The sequence below is a fragment of the Oratosquilla oratoria genome, chromosome 2 (assembly GCF_046742065.1).
Source record: "Oratosquilla oratoria isolate Oo_2021 chromosome 2, ASM4674206v1, whole genome shotgun sequence".
Lineage (NCBI taxonomy): Eukaryota > Metazoa > Arthropoda > Malacostraca > Stomatopoda > Squillidae > Oratosquilla > Oratosquilla oratoria.
The window spans coordinates 21635282-21650125 of record NC_134778.1 but is presented as its reverse complement, the minus strand read 5'-3'; the positions used below and the strand labels follow the sequence as shown (position 1 = coordinate 21650125).

The following is a 14844-nucleotide window of genomic DNA, read 5'->3' as shown; positions in this document are numbered from 1 at the left end:
ATACAATTTTCTTGAGTGTACTAAGGCCCAGGACGGAGGGGTCGGGGGGAGGGGGAGGGGAGAGGTGTTGGCGACACTCGACCAGCAACCCTAACACGGTTGAACACAGCCCCGGACAGAATGTGAACCCGAAAAAAAAGTAAGGTGACGAAGAATATTCCGAGATCGGGGAACCACCTCAGACCGGCTCCCAACAGCTGCCGAACTGTGGCCGAGAACCTGGGCATCAACGAAAAGAAACTGACTACGCTAACGACCGATACGATGTGACGTCAAACGAAGAGGTGATGAAAAGCAACAAAAGAAATACGCGTGTGTGTGTGTGTAGGCGCGCGCGTGTATGCGTGCGTGCGTCCGTCTGTGCGTGAACGCGCGTCCGTCCGTGCGTTCACGCGCGCGCACGTGTGTGTGTGTGTGTGTGTGTGTGTGTGTGTGTGTGTGTGTGTGTGTGTGTGTGTGTGTGTGTGTGTGTGTGTGTGTGTGTGTGTGTGCGTTCGTCCGCGCGCGTTTGTTTTGTGTACACAAGTGCACAGGACCCACCAAATACTGCAGACCGTTGAAGGAGAGCATCAAATCGCGGCACCTAACGTTGCCAAAGACAAAGGGATGCGGGGGATGGAGGGAGGGGGGAGAGGGAGGGCCACACAGACAGAGAGAAAGGGAGCCTGAGAGAGGTCTTCCATATATGGAAGTGGAGCCACGACCACGGGGCCACCGTCACACGAAGGAGGACGGGGAGGAGGAGGAGGAGGAAAAGGAGGAGGAGGAGGAGGAGGAGGAGGAGGAGGAGGAGGAGGAGGAGGAGGAGGAGGAAGGAAGGAACGAATAACGCGGGGAGACAAAAGGAAATGGCAGGATGCATGACTATGGAGAAAGGTGAGGGCGGGTGAGAAAGACGAGGGTGGTAAATTGAGAAGTTAATTGAGGAGAGAGAGAGAAAAAAGAGGGAAAATGATGAGGAGGAAAGAAAAAGCTGTTAAAGCAGATAGTCACAGATGGAGGAGGAGAAGGAAGGAGATGGGGGGGGGGAGATAGACGTGGAATGGAACAGAGAACGAAGCATGGGGCAATAGTAGTAGTAGTAGTAGTAGTAGTAGTAGTAGTAGTAGGAAGAGAAGGAAGAGGAGGAAGAGGAGGAAGAGGAGGAAGAGGAGGAAGAGGAGGAAGAGGAAGAGGAGGAGGAGGAGGAAGAAGGAGGAAGAAGGAGGAAGAAGGAGGAAGAAGGAGGAAGAAGGAGGAAGAAGGAGGAAGAAGGAGGAAGAAGGAGGAAGGAGGAGGAAGAAGGAGGAAGAAGGAGGAAGAGGAGGAGGTGAAATCATTAGGAGGAAGAGGAAGAAAAGCGAGGCGAGGGATCGAGATAAGGAAACCTAAGGATCATAACCCCCGCCCGCCCCGACTCCCACTCCGCCGCTCGACCGACCCAGAGGCGTTGAAGGAGTTAGGGCCCGTGACAGCCAGCAGGACAGGCTCCGTGGCGACAGAAAGCAGCGCCCCGTCATGTCGCCAACGTCGAGGTTGAGGATGATGACGACAGGGTGATCATAGGATGGGAGTGTGGTGGGGGGGGGAGAGTTTGTATCCGAATACATGAACGTACATCACATCACACGTACACACATCATTAGACAGTAGATGAATTGTACCTCTTCGTATGGGTCGGGAGTGCCACAAGGTTACTGGAAAAAGGATAAAGACCATATGTCTACAACATAAAGAAACAAGCTTTTGCATATGTTTGCAAATCTTTCAACAGTTTAGATCAAGGGTTGCCAATCCTTTTTTGCACCACTTGGGCATATCTATATTCCCGTGTACCCCTAGAAATTAAACGGGGTTGGTGGGGGGGGGTAACAATGAAATTTATATTTAAATATTATTTTACTATAAAATGTGTAAGTGTAGAGTGCATACGCGTGTTCGTTGTCGTATTTGTGTGCTTTCAGGTCCTCAGGCCTCAAGGCGTTCTCCCTGTTGCGGCACGTCTCTCTACAAGACCCTCGTCCTTCTATAATGTACTTAAAGTCTTTTTCATGATGAGAAACAATTTTATTTTCTAATGTTTGCGGACATCGCGACTGCCCGGAGAGTACTCTAAATTATCAAAGCGATGTGTGTGTGTGTGTGTGTGTGTGTGTGTGTGTGTGTGTGTGTGTGTGTGTGTGTGTGTGTGTGTGTGTGTGTGTGTGTGTGTGTGTGTGTGTGTGTGTGTGTGTGTGTGTGTGTGTGTGTAATAATGTACACGCGAGCACTAGAGCTAATCATCCCCACAACTGCAGACACAAAACCAGATACAAACGCGAACATTACAGCAGAACACCACCCAATCGAGACGTACGACCGCGAGAACTAGCGAAGCGAAGACCCCAGCTGGCCCAGATGGCTCGGAGGGCTTACAAGGGCAAGACCATCGGGCGAGGGCAGGTAGACAGATGGCGAAGAGCTTATAAGGTGGGAGGAGATCCCCCAAGAACACGTGACCTCAGGTTTTCGAGTCACGCAACAGCATGAGGCGAACACGCAATCTCTCAACCAACATGGCCCTCACCATCTCTCATCTTTTTTATTTTTCATTCTAAGGCTTCCGTTCTGAATAAATCCGAAGACAACCCTTATAATTCCTATGATTGTACTAAGTACCTCGTGTGTTCATCCTGATAACGCTCAGGCACAAAAAAAGAACTATTCTCCTTTAATACTGTTCACATCTCTTCCACCTGTCATCGCCGGGGGCGTCGTCGAATGCGCACTGCTGTCGCATTAACTCAGTTGTGGGTTCGAATTCTGCACTACTCTCCGATGTCCAGCAGTGACTGTTGGATACTTGTCCCAAGAGACTTTAAGCGCATAATAGGGCAAAGTAACGGCTTCGACCGCAGTTAATCAGCGCCTCCTGGTGTAGGCTTACCAGCTATCTACCAGCCCTCAAAATTATCTATATACCAAGAGGGGTTTTTTTCCTGATAAGGGGGGTAGCCAAATCAAAGGCATATACCCACTCCCATCCGCCACCCTCCCCCATCTCATCTTAGCTTCTCGTGGATGACGAGTTACTCCCACACTTACAAGGATGAGTTAAAATGACAAGAAACATGCCGGCAGGAGACTTGTTGGTCCATGACTAGCTGGGATGAAGAACACAAGACAACATTCTGCTTGCGTGTTTAACCACACGGATTTCCGTTGTATTCAGTTGCATCGGCTGCAAGTTTAGTATTTCCACGGTGACAATAGGGCTGGTGAAGCTGCCTGTACCTACTTGAACGTCAAACCTATGTCCTGGCAGCTTGGGGCCATTATTTTTCGTATTCAAGGTAAAAATATTTTCAATTCTGATACTACAGATTCATTTTAGAAATATCAAAGGCCTGTATTACGTCCCCGGGAATCTTGGTTTTTTTTTTTTTTTTTTTTTCTTTTTAATATTCTAAAATAAAAAAAAAAAATTGGGCGCATTTCCTCCTAGCACTCACTCACTCACTCTCTCTCTCTCCCTTTTACACCAAACCTTTCCTTTTCGTCTCCTCTTGCCTTCTCCACAAATTCCATTTCCCATTTCACCCATTTGGACGTCCAAACGTTTATTTAGTTTGGTCTTGGCGAAACATTACGCCTGGTTTATGCCTGTGTTTATGTTCTCCATCATCCAAATCATTTGCCTAAAATACTTTATATATATATATATATATATATATATATATATATATATATACATATACATATACACAAACACACACACACACACGTTACATCTAATTTTTCAACATTCGGAACCAGGCACTAATTAATTACTTCCTGTGCACTTCCAAAAAAATATTTCTCGATATAACCATATTCGGAACCTCACAAACGAGCATGAAACCTATCAATACGATGGTTCTCAAGTGACATTGCTCGGCCCTGCCTCACGCACGCACGCACGCACACACACACACACACATTTCCTGATTCACCTACTCCTCTTATTTATCCTTATAGACGACGCAAAAAAAGAAAAGAAAAGAAAAGAAATATAAAACGTGCAGAGCGTAAGAGGCAAAAGGGGAGAAAGAGAAAGACAAAGAGAGAAAGAGAGAGAGAGAGAGAGAGAGAGAGAGAGAGAGAGAGAGAGAGAGAGAGAGAGAGAGAGAGAGAGAGAGAGAGAGAGAGAGAGAGAGAGAGAGAGAGAGAGAGAGAGGGGGGGGGGATGGACGGGCGAGAGAGATGCTACCATGAAAGTATGCAAGGGAGGACATCAAGACGTTCGCATCCACACATCAATCCATCCATCTTGAGTTTTGCGTTTAACAGTCGAGGAGGAGGAGGAGTTGGAGGTGGAGGAAGAGGAGGAGTTGGAGGAAAAAGAGGAGGAGGAGTTGGAGGAAAAAGAGGAGGAGGAGTTGGAGGAAAAAGAGGAGGAGTTGGAGGAAGAGGAAGAGGAGGAGGAGGAGTTGGAGGAAGAGGAGGAGGAGGAGTTGGAGGAAGAGGAGGAGTTGGAGGAAGAGGAGGAGGAGGAGGAGGAAGAGGACCACCGTCATACCAAAATCCTTAACTCTTCCAATTATTCAACGCCCCACTCCCTCCCTCCCTCCCTCTCCTGCCACAGCGTCGCATCGCGTGGCGTCGCGTCCCGTCCCGTCGCCACCACGTCCTTGTATCAGGGATTCGGGGAAGCCTGGCATATTTTCCAGTGCGGCGGCGGCGCCGACCAAGGACAAAAGTTTGGAAAAGGTATTTTGGAAATTCTGTAGACAAACGACACGATCCGGGGACCATCAGCATACCTCCCGGATGAGAGGGAGAGAGAGGGAGAGAGAGGGTGAGAGAGAGAGAGAGAGAGAGAGAGAGAGAGAGAGAGAGAGAGAGAGAGAGAGAGAGAGAGAGAGAGAGAGAGAGAGAGAGAGAGAGAGAGAGAGAGAGAGAGAGAGAGAGGGTGAGAGAGAGAGAGGGTGAGAGAGAGAGAGAGAGAGAGAGAGAGAGAGAGAGAGAGAGAGAGAGAGAGAGAGAGAGAGAGAGAGAGAGAGACGGGGAAGAGAGAGTGGGGGAGAGAGAGAGAGAAAGGGAGAGGGGATGAAGAGAGACAGACGGCGGGATAGGGACGGAAACTTAGAAGAGGTACAAAGACGCAGACAAACGGACAAGAGAGAGCGAGAGAGAATAGCACTGAAGAAACAGATTGGTGGAAGGTTTGCAGCTTGTTTCAAAGTTTTGAAATTCAGAACATTCTCTAAACAACTTTACACAACCTAATATAATGTGGGATATACACATGATATCATACATATGAAAACAGAATTTATATATTAAGTATACAACTTTCTATCTGTGAACTGAATATCTCGCTTGCTTCCTCTTTTTTACCTTATTTGTTTTAATTTGACCGAGTTTGTTTCTTATGACCAATTCTATTAGGCGAGGGTTTGAGTCAGGGTGAAATTCACAAGTTAGAATTAAATAAAGGAAATTTGAACAGTTTTATGAGATAAATAGCAACAATATTTAATTGTTGCTAATTATCTCAAAAAACTGTTCAAATTTCCTTTATTTAATTCTAACTTGTGAATTTCACCCTGACTCAAACCCTCGCCTAATAGAATTGGTCATAAGAAACAAACTCGGTCAAATTAAAACAAATTGCACTTAACGCTCAACGAAAAATAAAAAGTGGGTACCGAGTACGGCGAAAACTTGAAAGTGCGGAAACAAACTATTTGAGCAAACGTAGAGGAGGGAAGACAGAAGGGAGGGAGAGGGAGGGGAGGGATGGATGATGGCCCGGGGAGAGGGAGGGGGTGGCTATGAGGGGGAACTGGGGCGGGGGGAAGCTGAGGAAAGAGTAACCTGGAAGAAAGAAAACGTCAGTTGGGGAAGGAAAGTTAGTCAAGGGGTTGGGGGGACGCGGGGGTGAGAAGATGCTTAGGCCGGCTACACACGTGCAGTTTAAACTGACAGTTACAACTGTTCAGTTATATCTGTCAGTTGAGAAATTAAAATTGGTTATGTGCAGATCCTTCAGATGTTCCCAAGGTGCTCACCAGATTTCCGGCAACTGTGTTGGTCTTAGATGTAACGCATGACAAAGGACATGCCATGTCACCAAATTTCTAAAAGTTATGCTGCTGGCTGCAATGAGGTGATTACAAGGGTTGCAAAGCCTTGGCTACCCAAGAATGGATGGCGAACAATCCTTACGATCATGTGACACCCAAAATGTGCGTATTAAACGAACTAATGAATGAATAACTATGATATGATCAAGTCACGAAGATCCGCTCCCGGGTGAACGCAAGTCCCGGCTGGTATCTTGCCACTCAGAGCGCCTGAAGCAATTGCAACAAGATAGGAACGATTCGGCGAGACGCAAAACAGACGGGTTTCATGAAGACAGGATCCCAGAATCGAAGCTTGACGACGGCAGAATCTGACTATTTCAAACATTTCCCTACAACGAGTGACATATATAATGTACAACTGAATTCGACCCGGATCCAAAGTGTGGAATAAGATTGAATACAATTTGTCGGACAAAGTTCTCCATTTGCCACCCGGTCGTTTCCAGCCCGACAGCACGTAGCTCAACTCTGAATTGACCTAAATCCAAAAAGTCTACCCCCCCCACCCACATACATACACAACTCCCCACCCGTCTGGTCTCGTTCTGGAACCAGGCCCCCTTTTCACGCGATGACATACTTCACAGGCTGTATCCAAACCAGACTATTTTCGTCAACTAAGAGGTGGGCTTCGAGAAGACCTTTCCAACAAGGAATTTCCCTCTTCCTCCAAACTACACTGTCAGGAATTATTTACAACAGCGAGTGATGAATCTGTTAAACCTACGACGACGTTTTTAGTTTGATTTCATCTATTCACTTGTCTATTTTCACTACGCTACTTCTCCACGGAATGATGCGCTTTCCTTCATAGTTTCCATTCATAAAGCTGGTAGCACTCTGAAAGGGCGGAGTCAGGGCTTCCGACTCCGCGTATATTATTGCTCCACATTGGCTGATGCATTACCAGACATGTGCCGCCCGTAATGCAAGTGAGGGCAGACGCCTCGACTCCGCCTCTCCCCAGGGCTACCAACTTCTTGGATGTAAACATACACTGGAAACTAATGTTTGATACCAGGTGTACAGACACCAACAAAAGCAGTGTCGCCTCGCCCGACCGGTCTCTGGCAGATCATGCACTTTTCTTGCCTTCAAAGGTGGCGATTGAATCTCAACTGCGTAAGGCTTGCCACCTACATTTATAAGGTTGTGATAGTAATGCCCTTACTGATAACAGCTGATATCGAAGATGGCAACACGAGCAATGCGGCACCGTTTTCGCGCGTGGGTGAATATAGAGCCCCTTGGGCTACTAGGGTCAACAGTGACAAATCCAAAGGACAACACTGCATGGACGGTGGAGAACACCCTTCTATTGAACAAAGTAGTTTGCCTCATCCCTCGTACCTACACCCTAATAATATCCATAACTCACCCACACCCATGAGCTCAAAAAGGTTCCTCCCTACCCAATAAAACTGCTTGATGACAGCCACTGTGACAAAATAGTAAAGCAGCTTACAACGGATACAATTCGCGCATCAAGGCTACCGCGCATGCGCCGTAAACCTGCCTCTGGCTGCAAAACAGGCATGAGTTTTACTGCGAATTTGTCTTTTATTACTGTGCAGTTCCCCCCCCCTCTCCCTCTTCCTCCCTGCCGCCACCACACACGAAATGAATAACTGTTCTGACATTTACTTGGAAAAGAATCCGGACGTCCCAGTGTTACAAGAAACAACTGCCTTTTCCCAGAAAAGGTCTTCCTCAAACGCCGTGGACAAAGGGGGGCCCCATTTTGTCCAAAATTATCATAGCATACTAGGAACAGCCTTCACGAAGTCGACACCTTTTTCGGTGTAGGGTGGTCAATGATCACGCACGCACCAACGCACGCGCACACACAAACACAACTAGATAGATACACATATACGTACGTCAACAGGATGTCACAAAAATTCTATACAGATGAAACTGCAGGCTTTGGTGATACAGACCCAGCTAAAACCGAATGTAAATTCAAAAGTTGATACGACAGTTACGAGAAAGGCGGCATCTCAAGTGATTTTTTAAGTTGCAATTAGGTAAACACACACTGAATATCTGACAGATCTCACTCGAGATGGCAAGGGACATTCCTCGTCTCCTGAAGGAAACTAAGCTGTTCTCTGCATAATTCTTTTCTTGAGTGAAAAAATGCGAAGCCTAGGAAAGAGGGTTAGGGTGACACACCATGAACATCTGGACATACAACATAGTGTAACAAATCATTCTGGAATAGATGATGCAGCAAATTACTGTGCAGGAAACTAATCAATCTGTTGCTTCAGGTCTCATGCAGAAGACCCGCGGCCTCCAGGAAACCGTCAACAGCCTCCAGGTGGAACCATATGTCACAGAAGAAATTTTGTGTTGCCTGGGGATTGCTAGTGTGGGTCATTCTAGTGTGAGGTGTTCCATGTCTTCTGTGTGGTAGCTCCATCTGGGGCAGTATGGCCAGGCCTATTCTGTGTTTGTACACTAATGTCTTGATGACAGATGGTGTCCTAAGTGCAGGCATACTAGTGTAGTTCTTGTCTGGTGTGGGTGTTTCTCTGTGGTACTTATATTTGAGGGTTGTGAAGGAGAGATGATGAGAATGCATACTGAGCAACACTTATTCATGGGTAACACACATTCCTTGACAAGAACCCGGATACAACATCTTGCATACTCGCTCATGAAAGTCAATATTATTCAGCTACAGGAAAATTCCTGACTTCACCACAAGTTTAAAATCTTGATTAATCCACTTGTGTTATCTTTTACACTCATTTCTTCTCATGTCACACAATTTAATCCCTGTGTGGGAAAACTGCCCATCCCAATACAGCATGTACACAGGGATCACTAATATAATTAGTCCTAAGTTACTACTTGAATATATCAAGACAAATAGAAGGGCAACTTTTGGTAATGGGAGCTCGAAAAACAAGTAGGGATATGACCATCCACCGGCAGAGATGGGAAATACTTACATGGCTAACAAATTGATAAAAAAAAATTACACACACACACACACATATATATATATATATATATATATATATATATATATATATATATATATATATATATATATATATATATAATACAAACACGCCAATATAAATGGCAGCAGATGAAAATATGGCTGAGCATCAAAGTTGATTACAGGAGTACATGGAAGATTTGAAAGAACAAAGAGCAGTAAATTAAATTTTCAAGTTCTGACAAACAAAAAGTTATATGGAGCAAGAAATCTAGCAACAAATGAAAGGAGCAAATGATGCCACAAGTGAGAAAGCTGGCAAGTGAAAAAATACACAAGGTACATCATCTTTGCAATAAAAATGAAGTACACTACAGAAATTAAATTAGAACAAATAAACAACACTGGAAAAAAAAGGAGCAAATGTGAAGCGGAAAGAGATCTTGACAGAATACAAAGTATCAAAAATCAAACCTGAAATAAACAGGGCTTGCTAGTTGAGAAATATTAATAACTAATTAATTAACAAGATTATCATGAACGAGGGAAAAGTCGTTACAAAACAAAGATGAGAGGACGTAGGTGGAACGAATTCTATGAACAAAACTGGAGTTACAACTGACAACAATATGGCTGGAAAAACTGGGGCCTGTGGGTAAAACTAGAAGACACTGAAAAGTTGAAATTGCAGAAAGAAATAAATAAAGTATTGAAACAAACAGATCAAAATGCTATGAAGAAAATTAAAGGGGTGGGCTTAAGCTTAAAAAAGGAACAAAAGGCTTCCAGAAATACTTTTCCAGGGTGAAGTATGGTAGAACTTGGTAGCCAGAAGGAAGAACAATCAGTTTGAAAACAATGATCGAGTACGGGTGAGATCAGGAGTAAAATGAGAGTTAATAAGGATCTCCACTCAACTGTTCACCAACCAGAAGCTTTTCCGTAATTGTGGATAATAGTTAATTATTATTACTATTACCGATAGTATTAATCATTAATCACCTTGAAGAAAGTACTGGATAAAAATTACATTCATTTCCTCTTGCATATATCTTTATATGTCAGCTTATTAACAACAATTTATTTCATGGTTTATAAAGACTCAATTGATGGTGTTCTTTGTAATCAAGTTATGTTAGAAATAGTAGTTCAGGAAACTTTAGAAATGAAATATTATATCAATGGTAAGGTCTATTCTAGAAATGTGCACGAGAACACAAAAACTTGTGTGAATCCTAGAACAACCAATGCATGATCTTACATCTGTAACTACAATACATTTTCTTGAATATCAACTTCTCCCTTATCAGTTACCTTCATCTTTTCCCACAATTTGTAATATGTATGCTCACCATACCCACCAAGCCCTTCAATACCCATTTTGTGCCCCTCCCTGCCAGCAGTAACTGTAATTAACAATTTCACTCCCTTTAATTGGAAGTTTTCTTCAGAATCATTGCGATTATCAAATTCTTTTAGAAAATGTACAAATTCTATCATATGTAACAAATTAATTCTTGTAAAGCTTAGTGCGTGCTTAACAGGACCCATATACAGTACAGTACAAATTTACTTAGTTTGTTAACAGGAAGGATTTTCAGTACTTTTCCATAAATGGTGTGTACAGCTATCAGTAGCCAACCAAGCCACAAATCTGGCACTTATAAGCATTTCCCAACATTTTTGTACGTTTGTAGCTAAAATACTCATAGCACTTAGTATACAACAAGAAAAAGTAAAAGAATTGAATGCACTTTAGTTAAATTGTATGCCATGATCAAAGGTAAGGGAGAGATTTAAAGAGATTAACAGAAAAGAAGGACAGTAGAAGTTAAAAACAGTTGGTATATTTCTTTGATATGCTAAGCATTTATGGCATTAAGATCAGTCACCATGACAACAGGCAATGGATATATGGAAAGCTATTAATTGTTCGAGATTCACTGATTGGAAACCCACAACTTCGAAGTAGCTGGTAATAGTCTTTGTATCCTCCAATAGTTTTCTCTTGGGGGGGGTTGGACTGTTGTCTGCATATTATTAATATGGGATTGCTTCTTTGTCATCACCTGATAGTATTAATAGGCTGGAAAACAGTCACCATTTGGCAGCTCTCAAGTGAAAACGTGGATGAAATATCCTTGAAGATGACTGATCTGGAGCTCAGTCCAGAGACAAGAGTGTCAGTCCTTTCATATAGAGAAGAGAAGGTTGATGGGTTCATACATACATAAATCTGTTGATTTACAACTTCTGCAGGAGACCTGTAGCCCCCAAATAGTCAGTAACAATCCCCAGGATGACCCACAGACCCCTCAAATGACAAGAAAGAGCCATGGTGCTTCAGCAGAATAAAAACTGGAGAGTACCCAATGCAAACCAATGATGCAGCCTGTAGAGAGCAGTACGTCTCCAGCCCAAGCTGAAGACATCTCGTACAGAAATGATAAACATGAGCAAAATGAACAAATAGTTTTCTTCATGAACAAAATGCTTCCTAGCCACTTCACCTTTCACAAAATTATCCATTTACATAAATCACTGGTCTTGTTTTGACAGACTGTTTGGGAAAACTTCTGCCACAATACAGCAGTAATACATCTTACAAAGTGATGGTCCCAGTTTATCCAACTTCAATAACCCCTTTACGAGTTTAAATCCTGGCCTTCCAACAGTAAACAGACCCTAAATTCCAAGTGGTTTTGCATGTAAAATGCTCCCAACAATGTAATAATATTCTGTGCCCACTACTATGCAAGTACTTATTTTGCCCTGATTTTAACATTTTACTCTCAACCCATGAGAAATACATCAGAATGCCATCTTTATTAGCATGAGCTACCACAAAAGCTTGTTTGTGGCATTCTACACATTTATTCTGGCTCATACTGCAAAATTTAATTTGGCTGAAAGAAACCCCTTTCCAAACAGTCAAAATGATTAAAACTATCCCTGTCAGTACATTTGCTTTGTGTTATGAAATAGGTGCCTTTGACTTTGGCTATCTCCCTTGTAAGGGGGAAAAACCCATTGGTATATGTATGTACGGCATCTCTCCAGTAGTCAAAACATCAAAAGACCTATTGATGCTTTCATTTGTGAAGCAAAGATTTGCTCATATAGGTCATCCAGATATTAGCCACTTCAACTTTTATCACTTTCAATGTCAAGTCATATTTCAACATATCCAAAAACTAGCTGTACACATGACAGCTGCAAGTCCTACAATTACTAATCCCTAAAAGGTTGCCCATACGCAAATCCCACCAATATCTATCCGTTTTCATCAACTCAGTCCTTCACTAGTTGTAAAAATTAATTTCATTTCTGGATACTGCCAGATGATTTTATTCTGCCACAATAAACCTCCTACAAGGCAAATGAAGAAAGAGTAAAAAGTAGTTAGTTAATTATAATAAATTAACTTTACACAAACACACACACACCACTGAATTTAAAGTTCTCAAGTCAACATTCAAATGCTTGCATACGATTTGCAGTTCCAAAGGATCAGTTCATACACTGCATCAGAAGTGATATATGGTTGGGGGAGGGTACAAGTATATACAACAGTGGTTCTCAAATTATGATTTACGAGATCAATTTTGAAGAGTCACAGGGACACAGGAAATTTCAGGCTTTTAGTGTATTTCAGTTACCTACAAGAATTCTTCTTTTGACAATAAATTACTTATGTAATGTATGTTCATCTTTCCTCCACTGTACATTTTCTCTTTACTTTACTCTGGGTCGTGAAGGATCAAAATATTCTAAATAGGGTTTATCAGGAAAAAGTTTGAGAACCACCAATATACAACAGTATCAACATCCACGACATTCCAAGGAGCTACAACTGTTGTATCCTTAGTGGGCACACCATGGGAGATTTGACATGTCAATTATACTTGCTGTCCCACAAATTCACATCACCATGAGCCACAATTATATCATTCACAGTACAACAGTTGTACATATGGCTTTCCTTGTAAGTACTGTACTACACTTGTTGGCATCTTATGCAAAGCTGTAGCAACTATATTTATTGATATCACAGTTTTGCTATGAATTGATATATTAGTTCATATGATTCATTTCTGACAACCTATGATCCACATATGTATACTTCCTAGATGGCATCAGTAGAAGTGGAAGCGCATATGTAAAGAATGTATCCTAAACTACAAAACAGCAGAAAGATATAAAAAATAATAATATACTTAAAAGCTGAAACCTAAATCACTGACACTGGAGGCAGATAAATCCTATAAAAGATAATTATAATACAAAACTAATGAAGTCCCTCATTATTTCAATTGAATGTCTGCTTCCTCTCCAATGAAATCTAGGCACCAGAAAAAATATACTCGAGTCTGGCATTTACATTTACACAACTATTATTTATGACCAGGTTTCTCTCAACCTCAATAACTATGGGAACATTTCGGTTACAATGAAAAATATCTAATTTCCAATGTATACGAGGTTTTACATTAACCAAATACGAGAGTAATTTGTAAACGCTCTAAACTCGAACAACCACTTACCTGTCATGCGATTGGTAATTACTTTAAACTCTATACCACTCATGCCATCCACTAACTTAACTATTCAGGGTAATCGCTTTCCTCAAATAAAAAATAACGTCTCTAAAAGCAAACTTTAGAAAGAAATTGCGAGTATGAGTGACAAACTTAGGGATTACACGGGAACGACAAACTAAGAAACTTCCTGTCCATTCACATCCGTTCCGCCAAATACCAAAAATCGCCTAATTTCCATCGTACTCACCTATGCACAAGTAGTCTCTGGCTCGTCCACCGCGGAAGTGTTGCAGCCTCCAATGGTTAGAAGCAGGAACACCTCCACAAACTATAGTAACCTTGAAGTAACAGTTGCTCCTTGCTACCTTCCTCCCTACCTGCCCCTCCACCACAACCAACACACATCTCGCGTCAGCTGGTACCCAAACAATAACAAAGAGGTTATGATGCCAAATAGTAAAAATGTCCGTCTAAATTTTATTTATTACTTATTTGACGTGTGTACAATATAGCCACACAATACTAACTTACTATTCTCAAGATATACAATTACTTTGAAAATAAACCGGAATTATTCAAATCATCACCTAAACAGCACAATCCCCTTGATTAAAGTTAAATGGCACTTTTATTGCACCTCACAAAGGCACGATGATAGTCCAGTTAGGGAGCAATTATGGATATTACTTTACTGTTTCTGAGTATCAAAGTTGAACATTAAGATTAAAATTTACTAAGTGTAAATAATAATATATTCAATAGAAATAGGACATATATACAAGGGTAGAGTAAGATCAAAAGCGTTTATAAACTTTACTTACTACAGTCCTCCCTTACTGTGAAGCCCTGGGGTCACTGTCGAACACTAACAGCCTGCCTTCAAATAGTTCGCGGCGGATTTGAAAGTTTTATGACTAATAATCAGGCAAGTTACTCATCTCGCTGTATGGTAGTCACTATTTTTAGATTGTTTATGAGCTTTACTTTTTTGCAAGTTAGGGATATTTGATACTATTTAGTACCAACCTTAGCGTGATTTAAATAACAAATTTATGAAGGCATCAGCCTACGTTACAATAAAAGATTTATGATAAGACCTCATCCCACTGATAATTTTCCATATGTAACATATGCTATTTAGATATTCCCGTATGCTTCCATTATCTTAGCCTAGTGCTTTTATTCCACGTTGCTGAATATCACCGTTTTGGCGTGTGCAAAATTCAACCGCTCAAAACCTTTCTACTAAAAGATTTCATAT

At 42.1% G+C, this 14844-nt stretch overlaps 1 protein-coding gene across 2 annotated transcripts in view; it reads right to left on the bottom strand.

Annotated features, from left to right (window-relative positions):
- Positions 1-13993, bottom strand: part of LOC143037792 (kelch-like protein 5) — a 194579-nt gene extending 180586 nt beyond the window's left edge. Inside the window, exon 1 of one of the 2 annotated variants that reach the window (XM_076206363.1) lies at positions 13831-13993. The gene's annotated coding sequence lies outside the window, so the exon portion shown is untranslated. The remainder of the gene's footprint in view (positions 1-13830) is intronic. The other variant, XM_076206359.1, reaches the window with a different exon arrangement.
- Between the last annotated feature and the right edge of the window lie 851 nt (positions 13994-14844).